A 15,162-nucleotide genomic window follows, 5' to 3' on the forward strand; every position below is an offset into this window, starting at 1 on the left:
CTGGAACATGCTACGTGGCCCACTCTGGCCCCATGCTCACTACTCTGCGCAAATCTCACATGCTGGAGCGAGTCACTCATACATACTAAGCTCCCTAAGAAGGCTCCAGAGCTCAAATACTTACTGACTGACTTCTTTTACAACAGTTCCAGGCCTGGCCCATTCTCCATACTGTCAGTCAGGGAGAAGGTGTGCTTGTGGTTTGTCAATCTCAAAATTTGTCAGCATTGCCAGGCGGTGGTGGCACACAGCACCTTTAATCCCAGTACTCCAAAGGCAGAATCAGGTGGTTCTCTTTGAGTTGAGTCCAGCTTGTTCTACAGAGCTAGTTTTAGGACAGACTCCAAGCTATGAGAAACCTTATCTCAACAAACAAACAAACAAACCAACAAATTTGCCAGTACTCTGTTTGCCTCTCTCCCACATTCGATGTGAGATTATTCTGCTTGTCTCCCAACTTTCACTCTCATTTTATGTTTGGTCTTTTATTAACATAGAACTATGTCTTAGATTACAGTAAAGCCAAGATATGACATTTTATAATCATATGGCCACTTTTAAACACTAAGAACTTTCTAAGAATTGTGTGTGTGTCAGGTGTGTCACACACCTGACACACACACATACACAATGCACCTTTACATAAATATAAAACCTGTCCTTGATGAATGGATTCACCAAGGAAGATAAAGGAAAAATTGGCAGATCAAAGCAAGGAAAGAAAAAATGGTGTCAAATCACAACACTGATAGTAGAATTTTTTTTTTTTCTAATCTGGCCTCTTTTACTTTCTCTTGAAATGCTTTTGATTTTAGCATTGTATTGGTGAAATGAACACTGAAATGCTTTTGAAGTTGTGATGGCAGAAGTCTTTAGGGAATATGAATTATGCTTTTAACTAATTCCCTATCAGACTAAAAGCAATATACCTGGTTGAAATATCAGGTATTTCCCTCACACATTAGAAAGTTGTAATCAGTGGAAATGTGATATGTTGGTTTTTCATGAGTTTTTTTTTTCTTCATTCCTTTCGATGCAGACATCTGAGAAGCATAATGCAAAGTGAAGCACTCTTGACTAGCCACTTAAGTGACAACTACATTCTATTGGGCTTAGACCTGAACAAGAATGTCTTCCACCTGTCATAAAACCTAAAGCCCAAGAGCAGAGATGGTGTACTTAGTGCTACAGAGAACTCAGCATGTAATGTGCTAATCATGTCAGCTTTTTATAGCTCTCATAAAGCAGCAGCAAAAAAAGGGGGAGACTTTGTGTGAGTGTGTCTCTCTCTCTCTCTCTCTCTGTGTGTGTGTGTGTGTGTGTGTGTGTGTGTGTGTGTGTGAGAGAGAGAGAGAGAGAGAGAGAGAGAGAGAGAGAGAGAGAGAACAATTAATCACAACAGAAGGACTCAGAGGCAGAAAAGGACAGATGGCTGGCTCTTGGTACATTCTACTCCTAACTATAATTCCCATTCCTTACCAGAAACTGAATATGGTACCAAACGTGAGTGAGACAAAAAGACATAAGATAAAAATCCATACCATTTTATGCCATCAAATTGTTTCAAATCACAATGTAATGATGAGTATGGTGAGAATACAGGGGACCAAATTAGAAAGTGCCATAATAAAATCAGTAGTCACTAGGGAGCTACGCAGAGTGTTCCCAGCAGAAGTACAGACTGCTAAGAAATATTTTAAAAAGTGTTCACCATCTTTAGGCATCAGGGAAATGCAAATTAAAGCTATTTTGAGATTGTATCTTACCCCAATTAGGATGGGTAAGATTGAGAAAACAAAAGATAACAAATGCTGGTGAGGATGCTGGGAACTTGGTGGGAGTACAAACTGGTGCGGTCACTAGAGAAATCAGTATGGTTCTCATTCATATATGGATCTTAGCATCAAATCTCTAGATTTGTGTGTTTAACCTGGAATACCTGTAGATTTGGGTAACTAGAAAGAGATAGTTGGTGAGGAGGAGAAGAAAGATTAAGGGAGTGGGGATAAAAATACAGGTAATGCGGAGGGGAAGGGGGAATAATAGCAAGGAAGGAGGACATAGGGAGGTAGAGGGGAGATACAGGTAGGGGTGGGGATGAAGAAGGGAATAATTCACCCTAAGGGTGTTTGAAAAAACTATATATGGAAATTTAGTACTTCATAAGTATACACACACAAGGGGAGGGAGAGCTAGTTTTCTTTAAGAGTAAGTAAGGTCATTGGTAGGTCAACCAGACTCCAGTGGATATCCTCACACCCAGGAGTATATGCAGCACAAATTGGACTCTGTGGGATCAAACAAAAAAGGGGGTGGGGTGGGGTGGTGATGGGGATGGTACTAGAAAGCTGACTAATAAGTTAGAGTGGATAGGAATCTGGGGGTGAATCTAGGAGAAGGAATGGGGGTGAAAATGTTTGAAATAAATTGCATAAAATTCTCAAAAATTGCTAAAGTATTTTAAATAAAAAACAATAGCCACCAAGTAAGTGATTCACAAGTGATGAAGAGATTGGAAAATGACTGCCATGGAATATAGCTAGTATTCCTACCACATTGTTTAGTATCACCTTGACAGTTCCACTGCAAATTTTAACGGTTGCTTTAAAGTTCACTAAACTTTGACCTATATATGGCAAACTTTTCTTAATGATTAAACTTTAATGTTTCTCTTTTAAATCTCTCCCCCAGAGATTTCTAAATCACCGTGGTTTAGAAAACCCTAAATTGCCAGGCAATGGTGGCAGATCTTTGTGAGTTCAAGACCAGCCTGGTCTACTGAGACAGTTCCAGGACAGCCTGTTTTGAAAAAAAAAGAAAAAGAGAGAGAGAGAGAGAGAGAGAGAGAGAGAGAGAGAGAGAGAAAGAGAAAGAGAAAGAGAGAGAGAGAGAGAGAAGAAAAAAATCCTAAATCATCAATATCACCAGGCATAGATACAGGGAAGACTTTGGCATTTTGCAGATATTTCTCAACTTCTTCATGTGTACATTCTCTAAATTTGACTGGTAAATAAAAACATAAAAGTTATAAATAGTAAGAGGGGAACACACATATTATGTAACATTTGAGCATACGTCGTATCTTCTCAAGTCTTACCATTTCTTTATAGTAAAGACAAAATCCTTTCTTGTAGCTTTTTTGAATGTATAATGAATTACTGCTATTTATAGCTACTTCTTGCTCTTATCTAACTGTAAATATACAGATTGCACTAGATTATATTTAGGCATTATATAACTCATTTGGCATATATGGAATGGTGTTTTAAAATCTAAACAGAAGGTGGAGAGATGACTCAGCTGATAGAGACATCTGTCACCAAGCCTGGTGACCTAAGTTCGATCCCCAGGCCTAACTTCTGAAAGTTATCTTCTGACCTCCACACATGCACTGTGACATGTGCATGCCCCCCAAAAATAAGACATAATAAAAATAAAACTTCAATGAAGCAATTTTTAAAAATCTGAACAGAATGTTTACCTTATTTGTGTGTCTGCCGATACACTCAGAATTTCCAGAACACGGAAAGATAAGAATGGTAACTGTGTCAGGGAACATATACTTAGAAGGCAAATATTGGTTTTTAAGAATGTTTTAGGTGGGGAAGATTGCTAAGAAAAGTCCCATCTTCTGAAAGGTCTTGGCTTGCTGGTCAACCTTGATGATAATAAATTCTATCAATTCTGTGGTTTTTCAGGAAGAACAATCTAAACAGACTTCATTTGTTATCCTGTGGATTGATTCCAGAGGACATTTTCATCTTTGGATGATCAAAGCATAGTTTGATAGTCAAAGAATGCAATAATTGGGATAATTAGCTAATAATTTTGCAGCAAAAAAGTCATTAGTTACTATTAACTCCTCTGCATGCAAATGATTTGGAGGGTGGAGAAACTTCAGAAGCTTAACTTGTTTAAAAATGCATGTCAGTGTTTTCTACAGCTTTGGTTGTTGGAAATTGTATGTTAGTTACATCTTTCAAGTCCTGGGACTCTGCAGCTGCTGGTTGCTGAAGGGTCAAGATCTCCTGAGCAAACTGGGAGCAAGGGAAGAAGGGGGAGGGAGCTAGGAGAATGAGAAGGGGAGAAGAGGAGGGGTGCGGAGGACATGAGGGAGCAGAAAGGTTGAGTCAGGGGAAGAATAGAAGATAACAAGAATGGAGATACCATAATAGAGGGAGACATTTTAGGTTTACAGAGAAATCAGGCACTAGGGAAATGTCTGGAGATCTACAAAGATGACACCAGCTAACAATCTAAGCAACAGAGGAGAGGCTACCTTAAATGCCCTCTCCTGATAATGAGATTGATGACTGACTTATATGCCACCTGAAAGCCCTCATTCAGCAACTGGTAAAAGTAGAAGCCAACACCCACAACTAATCACTGAACTGAACTGGAATCTAGTTGAAGAGAAGGATGAGTGAAGCCCAAAGGGGTCCAGACCAGGCTGGTGGAACCCATAGAAACAGCTGACCTGAACATCGGGGAACTCTTGCTCCCCAGACTGATAGCTGGGAAACCAGCATGGGTCTGATCCAGACTCCAGGAACATGGGTTTCATTGAGGAAACCTCGGAAATCTATGGGACCTCCTGTAGTAGTTCAGTACTTATGCCTAACATAGGTGTGGACTTTGGGAGCCCATTCCACATAGAGGAATACTCCCTGAGCCAAGACACACAGGGGTGGGCCTAGGCCCTATCCCAAAGGATATGATAGACTCTGATGACACCCTATGGAAGGCCTCACCACCCAGGGGGAGCAGAAAGGATATGTGATAGGTAGGGTTTTAGTTGGGGCGGGGGTGGTAGGAGAGGAGGGGAGGGAGAGGGAACTGGGGTTATAATTTAAAACAATCTTGTTTCTAATTCAAATAAAAAAAATCTGCAGAAAAAAAAAAGAAAAGAGGAAGTTCATTTCTCACAGTGCTGAGGCTGGGGAGTCTAGGACCTTAGGATAAGGGCCTGGACACAGGGATTTCAGTGTCCTCTCTTTGATATTGTGGGAGGTACAGAGGTCCTTGTGCTCACAGGTAAGCACTAGGGGAACCAGGAAGCTTGAGCACACAGTGTTGTCTATTCAGTGGGTGAAATGTTATAACCTGTTTTCTACCCAGAAGGCTGGGAGGGATGTGATTAGTAGCCTAGTAACCTTTGCAGGATCTGTGTGGCCACACTGGATCCTCCCCCCCAGGCCCTTATCATGAGCTTGTCAATCTATAAAACCTATCTTATGGAAGGTGTCACATGTGTTCAGAGATGTCACATGTACTTTACAAAAAGTTTCAATGTAGTCACATCTTAAGCTTTATTGTGCACACGGGACTTAATTATTTATTGCCAGAAAAATTTTCACCAAATCGTACTGTGCTTGCATATGCCTAAAATAAACTCCTTGGGGTCCGACTGTCTAATTTTTTACCACCACTGGACACTAAGTTGGGTTGAACGAAATTTCCTTCCTGACTCCCTCAAATGTTTTCTCTGCTGGTTGTGGCAGATGCAGAGACCCCAATAGAGTTCATCCTTCCTTCCTAGCTATCTGCTGAGCCACAATGTAAAGAATGTTCTATGAGAGAAAGGGAGCATGTCTTCCTCAGTAGCTGGGACTTCAGGTCAGACAGTTCTTCATTTTTTTCTTGTTTTTTCTTTCCTTACCTCCCTTCCTTCTTTCTTTCCCTTCCTTCCTTCCTCTCTTTCTTCTCTTTTTTTTTCTCTCAAATGCTGGGATGGAACCCAGGGCCCCATACATGCTAGACAATCCCTATCCCTGAGCTATACCTCCAGCTCTACCTTTTGACTTTAGTGATGAAAAAAAAATCCAGTAATCAAGTTTTTGTTCACCATCAGCAGTGAAACACATTAGTTATTATTAGCCAATGCCCAGGGCTGCTTCAAAGTAGAAAGAAACCCAGAGCACTGTCTATGAAGTACTGAATGGCTTCCAGAAGTTTAAAAGCATGAGTCAAATTATATTGTTTAATACTTTGTTCAAGCAGGGCTTGGTGATTTAATCATTGAACAAGACAGAAAATTACTCCATAGACATGTTTACATATATTTGTGTTGACTATCCAATTGCAGTTTTGTTCTCTCTCTCTCTCTCTCTCTCTCTCTCTCTCTCTCTCTCTCTGTCTGTCTCTCTCTCTTTCTCTCTGTCTGTCTCGTGTGTGTGTGTGTGTGTGTGTGTGTGTGTGTGTGTGTGTGTGTGTGTACACATGCTCGTACATACACAAATGCTTGGTACTCTGGGGATGAAACTCAGAGCTGTGGATATTCTGCTGCAAAGCCCTTCCACTTACACAGTTGCTTCTAGCACATTGAGTGTGTGTATTTTTGTCTGTCGGTCTGCATGCATACAAGGCTAGATAGATTGCCACATTATTCCACTTGCCCGCTGGCTTCTACAGTGGTCCAGACTAAAGGTACTCACTATGGAGCTGAGGATGAACTCGAATTTCTGGTCCTACTGCCTCTAAATCTTTACTACTGGGATTACAAATGTGTGCCATCAAACCCACTTCATGTGAGCTAAGAATCAAGCAAGGTTTTGTACATGCTAGGCAAACACTCTGCCAATGACTATATACCCAGCCTAGAAAATTTACCAATTTCTTTCTCCCAGTAAATAACTTATTATAGATAGTTCAGACAACTAGAGTCTGCTAAATTCATTGAGGGCTTTATGATCAAACATGATATGAAGAGATCTCAAATTATCTAGGAAGAATGTCTCGAATGATAGTGTGGGGACAAATATAACAAAACAGAACAAAATGACAGGCAAGTGACTTCTCACTGAGTGTAACATAGTCACTTCCTGATAGACAAAGGCTGAACATGGACATGAAAGCCTGCCTTCTGTGGGAGCAAGCAGGTGTTCGATCCCTTCATTTTCCAGGGTGGGGGTGATGAAGACTCTCAAATTCATCCAGGAATAACAAAGAAAATAAATCAAGATGTCTCCAAAAATCCACTGTAAGTGTGGAGGAAAGCAGAGGCGTGCTGAGACAGATAGTTTACAAGTTGAACCACCTCTGCTTTTTAATTTTGTTTTTTATTTTAAAATTAAACAGAAATTAGGAGGGAGAGAAAAAAGACCTTGAACCAAATATGAACTGTTTCTCTTAAGCGAAGTTTTCCATTTATTCCATGGTTTATTTCACAATTCCTGTGGAGTCCGGAGCAGGAGGAAAGGCTGAAATCTGAGAGCAGTGACTAGCCTTGTGGTAGGTCGCCAAGAAATATCCACAGAATAAATGAATTCCTGAGCTGCCAGAGGGAACCCAGAATGAGAAGAGATGGCACGGATTTCACACCAGTGTGATCCAGAGGCATTCTTAGCAGCTTTGGCGGGGTGCCCCAGGTGCAAGTACCTCAACTGGAGAACTACTGGGAGCTTCAGGACTCAGTCTTTGGAATAAGCAAAGGCTCTCCAGAGAAATACATCTTTACGTTGGTCAGCACTTGTTTCGATTGAATGAATTCATGAGACCTCTAAGCCCAACACATATTGGGGGTTGGAAATAGGAGATCCCAGAGTAAGACCATGTCAATGAGCTCTGGGTATAAGTGAGAGACATTGCCTCAGTATATATTGTGGAGTGATTGGGCTAGACGTCCAGTGGCAACCTCTAGCCCCCACATCCATGTGTGCACATGCACCTGCACACATATGCATGCCCACACACCAGGAACATGCATAGATACATGCATATCACAGGCACACACACACACACACACACACACACACACACACACACACACACACACACAGGTATTTTTTTTTAAAAAAAATTAGATACTTGCTCTTCAAGGAGACTTTGGATTTTTTTCCTGCCATAGCAATGCAAATATGGAGGTCAGAGTTTGATGTTTGGTGTTTTCTTTAATCATTCTCTACTGTATTTTGTTGAGTCAGGGTCTCTCAGTATACCCAGAACTCAACATAACCAGCTCCATTGGGGTTGTGGGTACATGCTGCCATACCTGCCTATTTATAGGGGTGCTAGGGATCCAAATTGTGGATCCTGTGCTTCAAGGACTGTCCCCACTGAGCCTTCTCCCCAGCCCTTCTTTTTGGGGAGTGATGGGAATTGGATTTCAGACCTTCTCATGTATATACATGCCTAGGCTGACCTGGAATTGGCTATGTAGTCCAAATCTGCCTTGAACTCCTGATCCTCCTGTCTACCTCCCAAATACTTAGAAAACAGGTGCTTCCCGTCATGCTTGAGATGTGGGGTTTCCATGGCTATACTGAGCTGGGGATGAGCTATATAATTAAGTAGGGATTTGAAAACACTGTCTCATTTGAGATTCTGCTTTGATGGGTGTGCTAGGCTCTGTCTATATTGGTGGTATAAAAATTGTTACTAATAATAGTCACGTTTTAAAAGAAACTTTTGTTTTTGGTTTGGTTTCCATCCCTCTTGTTTTTAGAGAGTTAGACATGATTTGGAGGACACCATTTTAAATATAGCTCTTCTCTAGCATATAAATTCCTCCTACACTCTCAAAAATAATCATTTGTTCATAACACCATGTCTCATAATTATCAAGGTAGCAACTCTCAGGTTTTTATTACTATATCTCGATATGTGAAGGGCTTGAGTAGAGTTCCCTCTGACTGCTAGACATACAGTCCAAAAAAAAAAAAACCACACAAGGCTGGCAATATCAGGCACAGAGACTGAACTGACTCTCAGACCAATTCACAAAGGGCAGTAGACTATTCCAACATACAGATTGACCATAACTAGAGACTGGGGTAGGAAAAAACAGCAGATTAAAAGAGGACAAGAATGTCCTGCAGATCTGAAAGCTGTTCTTAGACCCTTTTGCGGCAGGATTGTATTAACATCAGCTCAAACAGCCATAAACACACGAACACACAACACACACACACACACACACACACACACACACACACACACACCAGAGAGAGAGAGAGAGAGAGAGAGAGAGAGAGAGAGAGAGAGAGAGTTAAATATGTGCATACAAACTTCAAAAAAGGTCAATAAAGCAAAGGCAGTCACTTCCTGTTAATACTTGGATGTTTCCTTATTTTAAGTGCCCTTTACTGGCTCCCTCCTATTTCTCTCCCTCTCATTAGTCCCTCTCCCTCCCCTCCCTCTTTCTTTTCTTCCCTTCCCCCATCCATCCCTCCTACCTCATTCTGTGTTTGTCCCAGTTTAGGGCTAAACTCTAGCACTCACAAATGCTAGGCAAATCTACACCCCTTGAGTATGTTTATCACTATAAATTCAGGTTTGGACCTCCCCCTTTATACTAAATACAATGCAAGCAGGTAGAGTTTTTATTAAATTATTTTATTTATTTATTTATTTATTTATTTATTTATTTATTTATGGTCTTTGTTTTCCAAGACAGGGTTTCTCTATGGCTTCGGAGGCTGTCCTGGAACTAGCTCTTGTAAGCCAGATTGGTCCACCTGACTCTGCCTCCCAAGTACTGGGATTAAAGGCGTGTACCACCACTGCCCAGCCTATTAAATGATCTTAAAATGTGATTTTGATAGTTGCATAGTATTCTATTTTTTTATAATTATTTATTTATCTATTTATTTTGTTGTTTTGGAAACAGGGTCTCACTATGTAGTTCTGACTGTCCTGAAACTCACTATGTAAACCAGGCTGGCCTTGAACTCACAGAGATCTGCCTGCCTCTGCTTCCCAAGTGCTAGGATTAATGGCATGTATCACATTGGCAGTATCACTTATTTAATTAAGGCTTTTATTGTTGATTGTTTAAATTGTTGTCACTTTTGTACTTCTGTAAATAGTGTTATGGTTAGCTCTTATTTGTAATCAGTGTATAGAAGTATATGGTGTATAGAAGTGTATAGTAAGTCAAGAAAGGCTTAGAATTCCATCTTCTCTCATCCAGTCTCAGTAGAAGATAAAGACATTAACTGAACCAGGTCCACAGAGCACTCTCTAAAAGTTGTGTTTGTGGTTCAATTAAGAGACAAGACAAGAGAAAAAGTAGAGCAGAACAAATCTAGAATTTGTGTTCTAGAGCTGAGGATGAGGACTGACCAAACTGGAGCTTAGCAAAGATGGACTTAAGGCTGAGGGTAGGCAGAGGTATATACCCATTAGAAAAGTCATTGGTGACCAGCTGAGAGTACTGAAATAGTAGCTTCACATAAGTTTGGACAAATTTTAAAATGACTTCATCATATTTTCTTTCTTTCTTAAATTATGAGACAGGGTCTCCTGCATCCCAGATTGGCCTCAAATCTACCAAGTAGCTGAGGATGAACTTGGCCTTGTGGTTCTCCTGTCTCTGCCTCCCAAATGGTGGGTATGCAGTTGTGCATCATCACACCCTGCATGTAGTGCAGGGGACTCAACACAGGACTTCCTGCACACCAGGCAAACATGCTTGCAGTGCAGGGGACTCAACACAGGACTTTCTGCATGCCAGGCAAACACACTCCTAACTTTGCTACATCTCCATCCCCAGTCTAGTTTCATTTTCAAAATGTAATTAATCTGACAATAATTGGGAACAAAGTTACAGAGACTTTCCTGGCTACATATTCAAAGATAAAAGAATTGATTCAACAAGCAAAGTACTTATTACATATGAAGCTAAACTTTTGGCTTTCCTCACTCTCCTGCAGTTTGTTTGACTGCCTGACAGCATAATTGGAACCTAATTTTTTTTTTTTTTTGGCTCCTGGTAGTTTAAGTTAGATTTCTATTTAAATGCAGCTTTTGATGTTTATTAATCATTTGGGAGATGGATTCACAATGGTGTAATTTTCTCCTTAAATTGTGTGCTTAGCAGTCATCATGGCTAACACACCCTATGTGTGCACATCAAAGTCAAACTACAGATAGGCCTCATCTTGGGGGATGAGATGCTGCTGATTTCTCTCTGGCAGAAACTGCCTGTTACTTTCATATTTCAGTAATGCAGCAGAGTCCCTTGTGTATCCTACGTATAAATTACCGTGTAATTTTTGAGATAAAAAATTGTCTTTTCTCAATATTCATTAGACTCCAAAACCGTAGGAGAGCAGTCATATTTTGAAAATATGTCAATTTTGCGGTACTTACCATCTCTTCTCAGCTCTGGAGAAACTATGGAAAGTAGGACAAGCTGACTTTAATTAAATCCTCATAACTCTCTCCAGAGTACATTGTAATTTCCATTACTTTAAAGGTGCTTCTGAAGTCACAGGGGATTCTCCAGTTTAACTGCAGAGATCCAAAGGGGTACAGTAAATATTGTGTGATGCTGTGATTTAGAATATTGTTGAAATCATTTAAAGCTGCTTGTTGAAAACATAGGCACTGGGCCCTTTGCAATTGCATTGGATAGTTTTATGTCAACTGAACACAAGTTAAAGTCATCTGTGAGAAGGGAACCTCAATTAAGAAAATGCTTCCATAAGATGGGGCCAGAGGCAAGCCTGTAGAGCATTTTCTGAATTAGTGATTGAGGAGAGAGGGCCTAGACAATTGTGGGTTGTGCCATCCCTGGACAGTGATCCTAGGTTCTATAAGAAAGCAGGTTGAGCAAGCCATGGGAAGCATGCCAGTAAGTAGCACCCCCTCCATGGCCTCTGCATCAGCTCCTGCCTCCAGGTTCCTGCCCTGTTTTAATTCCTGTCATGACTTCAGCCATTGATAGCCCTTCCCTCTCCAACATGTTTTTGGTCATGTTGTTTCATAGAAGCAACACAAACTGTAAATAAGACAGAAATACTATGTTTATGAATTTATTACCTATCTTCATGTTTTAAGAACACAAATGAAAATAAATTCTTTTGTATGAAATAAGGAAGCATAGCAAATTTAGAGGAGAGATGTAATTATAAAAGTTAGTGGGTTGCATATGTACAATCATTTGGTTTTGATAACATGAGACAGAGATAACAAGAATTCAGTCTTAAATTTCCTGCATCATAGAACCAGAACATGGCTTAACACTTGGTGACATGGTTTGCAGTCACCATGGATGTGCTAGACACAATCCACCAGTCATTCTATTGTACTAGGACGGAAGGCTTTCCCTTTTTTAAAGCACACATTTAACCTTACATACTGTTCTGGGTGCTAATTCTCTCCCAACATGACTCCAATCACTGTGGATAGCAAACAGCCGTGTCCACATCTATGGTTATCTCTGGCAAGTTTTCTCTCCATAGGTTCTTACCACAGCCAGCCAGTGTTAACTGCTAGCTCAGAAATCTTAAACTCCAAAAGAATTAAAGTACTACACTCCACACTTAATTCTTATTGAGACAGTACTACTAAGAGTCCAACAACTGCTGATTACTTTTTCTTTGTGTGTGTATTTTTCCAAGCCTGGGTGTTTTATGATTTCTGTTGCTTCAATGAAACACCAAGTTGGGGAGGAAAGGCTTTATTAGGCTTACACTTCAGCAGTGCTGTTTATCACTGAAGGAAGTCAGGACAGGAACTCAAAAAGGGCAAGATCTCGGAGGCAGGAGCTGATGCAGAGGCCATGGCTTGCTTCCATGGCTTGCACAGCTCATTTCCTTATAGAACCCAGGACTATCAGCTCAGAGATGGCACCACATGTTATGGGCTGGGCCCTCCCCCATCCATCACTAAATGAGAAGATGTCTTACAGCTGGATTTAATGGAGGCATTTCCTCAGCTGAGACTTGTAGGTAGGGTTTTCTGTCCTCTAGCCATCTCTGTCCTGCCAGCTGGCTAGTTCCCAAATAACCATGCAGAGACTTATTATTAATGATAAATACTCACTGCTAGCTTAGGCTTGTTACTAACTAGCTCTTACAACTTAAGTTAACCCATAATTCTTATCTATACTCTACCACATGGCAGTACCTTTTTCAGCAGGGCATTTTCATCTCCTGTGACTCCGTCTGTCTTCTTTCCCAGCTTCCTCTCAGTTTGGCTCTCCTGCCTAACCTCTCCCTGCCTAGCTATTGGCCAGTTATGTCTTTTATTAAACCAATCAGAAGGTGCCTTGGCAAAGACACATCTTCACAGTGTACAAAATGATTATTCTACAACTGAGGCTCCTTCTTCTGATGACTCTAGTTTGTATCAAGTTGACACACAAAACCAGCCAGTACACAGTGTTTCTTTATGTAGCCTTGGCTGTCCTAGACCTACCTCTGTAGACCAGGCTGGTTTTGAACTCTTAGAGATCCGCCTGCCTCTGCCTCCTGAGTGCTGGGATTAAAGGCATGTGCCACCAATGCCTGGCTTTAATATATTTTTTTAAACAATCATTGTCTATCATGGTGGCTCATAACCCTGTAATCTCAGCACTTGGGAAACAGGGCTCCTGCCAGTTCAAGGCCAGTCTGGGCTATACAGCCAGCCCCTGGCTGAACCCACCCTTCTTCCTCCAACACTTGGCCCAGAGGCTCCCAGGAAGGTATGTAATTTGCCTCTGGACAAGCAGCTGCTGTGTGGGAAAAGATCTAGGTGAGAGGGCTCTCCTTGCAGCCATGGTAAGAGAGCAGAAGAGAGTCACAACAGGGCAGGCATGTAGAAAGTTGCTTTTGTTGTTCAACAAAATATCAGTGGAGAAGAATGCCCCTAAAACTGTAACCAAAGGTGGCATAATGCTACCAGAAAACTCTCAAGGAACAGTATTGTAAGCACCAGTTGTACTCTGGGACTGGACTCTAAAGGAATGGGAGGGGAGATTCAGCCAGTGACTGTGAAAATTGGAGACAGTTTTTCTTTCAAAATGTAGAGGCACTCAAGTAATTCTAGGCAACAATAAGATTAGTTCTTATTGGCTGTGTGGTGGTGGCAAACACCTTTGATCCCAGCACTTGGGAGGCAGAGGCCAGAGGATCTTTGTGAGTTCGAGATCAGCCTGGTTTACAAGAGCTAGTTTCAGGACAGCCTCCAAAGCCACAGAGAAACCCTGTCTCGAAAAACAAACAAACAAACAAAAACAACAAACAAAAAGATTAGTTCTTATTTAGAGATGGAGCCATTGGGAAGCTCATGATTGAGATCACTTCATGGTGTCACATGAAGCTTCCCATTCTGCCGAAGTTCTAAAGTTTCATCATGTAAATACTTTCCATGCCTCTGTTTTACAACAAATGATGATATCTAAACTAATGATCAAAATCAACCAAACAAATAGAAAGCCCTCTTAGGAGACCCTTTTGATTAGGAGAGTCTTGCACCCAGGAGAAAATCATAGCCAGGAAGTGCATCAGCAAGGCATTAAGGAATTAGAGAACTTGGCAGATCCTCAGAGGCCCAATTATATGGAATAATTGGAGTAGAAAATTATGTGGGTGGGAAATGCTGGGAGAGAAACCTAGATAGGGGTCCCTGCAGCATATTATGGAAAGGGGCTGGGCTTTGGTTTTTTTTTTTTTTTTTTTTTTTACCGGAGTCCATGTTGGGAAGCCACTGAAGGGCTTTCAGTCTTACAAGTATGCAATCATAACTGCCTTTTAGAAGGAGGCCTCTTTACAAAGAGAGATGCAAACAAGATTGCATGCACCAAAGCAGATGCTGACTATAGCAGAGCTACATACAGCCAAGGGCCTGGGGGGCAGGGGGAGGTGTCTGCATTTGGGCAGGGGGCAGCTGGTGGGATAAAAGGTCTTTCCTTTTATTTGTGCTCTCTAAACAAATTAGGGGTCTCCTTTTGACAGGGTAAATGTAACCACATCCCCCGATGATAAACGCAAAACCCATCAAACCAAGATGCTGTAAAGAATGTTGAAAACGTACCAGCTTTACAAGTGGTACACAGACAAACGGTTTTCTCTGATACTTCTGGTCATACTTATCAGGTGTTACTTTGGATGGACTGAATACAGGAAATGAAACTCCAGAAAGAGGGTTGAACTAGGTCAATGGTAAGAGAGGCGGTGCTGGAGGAGGACTGGCCACATGAATCAACACAAACGTAGCTGATTGAACTCAAGAACTGAAAGTGAGAAAATGAGTCAGAGATGACGTCTGGTTTGGCTTGAGTAAACAAGTGGGTGGCAGTGTCACTCTCCTGGAGTGGGAATATTTGGAAAGAAGACTTGGAAGAAAAATGTGATATTTAAATTTGATCATAGCCATTTTAAAATTGGGTGTCAGATTCTCTCTCTCTCTCTCTCTCTCTCTCTCTCTCTCTCTCTCTCTTTCTCTCTCTCTTTC

Source organism: Cricetulus griseus (genome assembly GCF_003668045.3).
Source record: "Cricetulus griseus strain 17A/GY chromosome 1 unlocalized genomic scaffold, alternate assembly CriGri-PICRH-1.0 chr1_0, whole genome shotgun sequence".
Taxonomy (NCBI): Eukaryota; Metazoa; Chordata; class Mammalia; order Rodentia; family Cricetidae; genus Cricetulus; species Cricetulus griseus.